Raw genomic sequence first — 2,738 nt, forward strand, 5'->3', positions numbered from 1 at the left:
GAAGTACTAAACATTCCGATTATAAATTGCTAGCGCGACTAGCTCGAAATGGGGTTGTCAAACCCGATAGATCTATCCGTAGGATTCGCGTTCACCAGTAGAAACCAGTGATTACAGTTACCAGACTAGGGAATATTTTTGTTCAACTCACAATGAATAATTTAAACCAACTTCCACTTGTCCAAAATATAAAATAAATTGCATGTATTCTCATCCCAAAAGATTTAAATAGAAAAATGGGACTATAACTCACCTTAAATAGCAACTGAAGAAATCTCACAAACAAGCGAACAGCAAGTAAAGTAAAGTGATCAAGAAAGATCACAACGCCGACCTATAAATAAAGCAGGTCGAAATAAATAACTAACTTAGGTCAAGTCTTAGTATGATAGCTATTGTACATGTTGCAAGTAGACATAGAACATTACTCAGCAAGCATCGGTTTGATTGGAACAGCATAAGGACACACACTTTCTATTTTTAGAAAGTTTCTATTTTTAGCAGGTTTCCATTTTTGGAAAGTTTTCTATTTTAGGAAAGTTTCTATTTTTGGAAAGTTTCTATTTTTGGAAAGTTTCTATTTTTGGAAAGTTTCTATTTTTGGAAAGTTTCTATTTTTGGAAAGTTTCCAAATTTAGAAAGTTCTATTTTTAGAAAGTTTTGAAGTTCGGAAAGTTTCCTTATTTAGAAAGTCAACAGAAGTCAACTGAAAGCCAAAGTCAACCGAAAGTCAACTCAAAAGTCAACCTTGGTCAAACATAGTCAACATTAATTTTAAAAGTGTAAGTTATAATAATAACATAGGTTATAATGTTTATTAAAGTCAAAAGTGTAAAGTTATGTCATAACATAAGTTTAATTAAATAAAATGAATTATTAAAGTTAATATAAGTTGAAATGTTATAATTAGTATAACATAAGTATTTAATTAATTAATTAAATATTAATCATTATATAAGTTTTATTAATTAATAATGAATTTTAATTCATATCATAAGTATTATAAATTAATAATGAATTATTAATTATATCATAAGTTTCTAATTAAAATTATTAAATCATAAGTATTTAATAATTAAATCATAATTAAATAATAATTAAGTCTTACAATAATTAAATAATTATTTAATCTTTATTATAAGTCTTATAATAATTTCTCAAAAATAAATTTAATACTTATCATAAGTATTTTTCTTTAATAATAAAAGTATTATTAATCATAAGTTTAATTAAAATGTTAATTAAATCATAATTAATAATTAAATGATATAATAAATATTTATATCATAAGTCTTAAATAATAATAATTACTTCTTTTATCATAAGTAATTTATTAATAATGAAAGCCATTCATTTTAACATAAGTTTAATCATTAACCATAAGTTTTAAGTTTAAAAGTTCATCGGGTCGTATCTTGAGCCCCGGGTGTCGGTTTCGGGCGAGCCACATATGCATCTCCGCCTACTCAAACCACCCGACACAATTATGTACTCAAGAACACTCCAAGAACAGTCCCTAGGTCGTGGATATCAGCCATGACAACACTTGGGAATTCAATTTACTCAAAACAGTGATTTAGGCACAACGGGTGAACCGTGGCTCGGATTTAGGTGACCCGAACATGAAAATTCGTCCCACCATCAGTCCTAACCAAATGACACACCCTAAAGACACCAAGGATGATCACAAAGTCGGACCATACCTTGTTCTTTCCCATAACACCTTTCAATCTTTACCAAATATCAAATTAAGCATATCTAGGGCTCCGGGAATCGAAACGACATGAATCCGGAGTCTAAAATTAATGTCTTGATGAGAGGAACTCATTTATATACTTTATTTTATGATCAACATCAGTTACAATATCAGAAACACACGAAAAAGCTGCTGTTCCAATTTTATCAAACCGAAAAATATGCAATCGAGTAATTCTACGAATACAATCATCATTACAACAACTAATAATCATCATACTAATAAACTATAATCAAAATACAGAAAAATAAAGAAAAATTAAAAATCTAGGGTTAGGGTTTATACCCTAATCAATAATCAAGTGATATAGACGCGTAGAGAACGATGAGAGGAATCCGTTTATGTTGAAAGCCCTAATTCTTAACCTTGATTTGATGATGAAATGGTGATGATGATGATGAAAGGGGACGTTCATGGGAGGAGAGGGAGGAAGGAGGTGAAAAAAAATAAGATGATTAGGTTAGAAATGAGAGTAAGTAGTGAAGTTTAGAGTAATGGTCACTAGTTTGCAAGTTTGACAAAATACTCCCCTCCTTAAGGGATTTTCGGCCAAAAACTGAATGGGGTGGGCCCCATAGTGGCCCAATTTGATAAATGACAAAATCCTAGTGGCCCGAACGCCCGAACGAAACCCGAAACGCGAAAACGCCGCTACGCGATTGATTTTTCGGAGAGATAATAAGTACGCGACGAATAAAATATATAAACACTATATATAATCATATGACATCAAATATATCATATTTAAAATAATTAGGACTTAAAAATTCCAAAAGTTCGACCGTTGGTTTGAAAACCGAAAAGATTCGCCGGATAGAAATCCGCGACTCGTAGGAACGTATAATTTAAAATATGAATACAAATATTCATATAACACATAATAATTAATATATTATTACAAAAATAATAATATAGGTCATAGAAATGACGTGGCACGAATAACAATTAACGGTCGTTAAATAGTTAACGGTAAAAGATAACG

The sequence above is a fragment of the Rutidosis leptorrhynchoides genome, chromosome 5, assembly GCF_046630445.1.
Source record: "Rutidosis leptorrhynchoides isolate AG116_Rl617_1_P2 chromosome 5, CSIRO_AGI_Rlap_v1, whole genome shotgun sequence".
Taxonomy (NCBI): domain Eukaryota; kingdom Viridiplantae; phylum Streptophyta; class Magnoliopsida; order Asterales; family Asteraceae; genus Rutidosis; species Rutidosis leptorrhynchoides.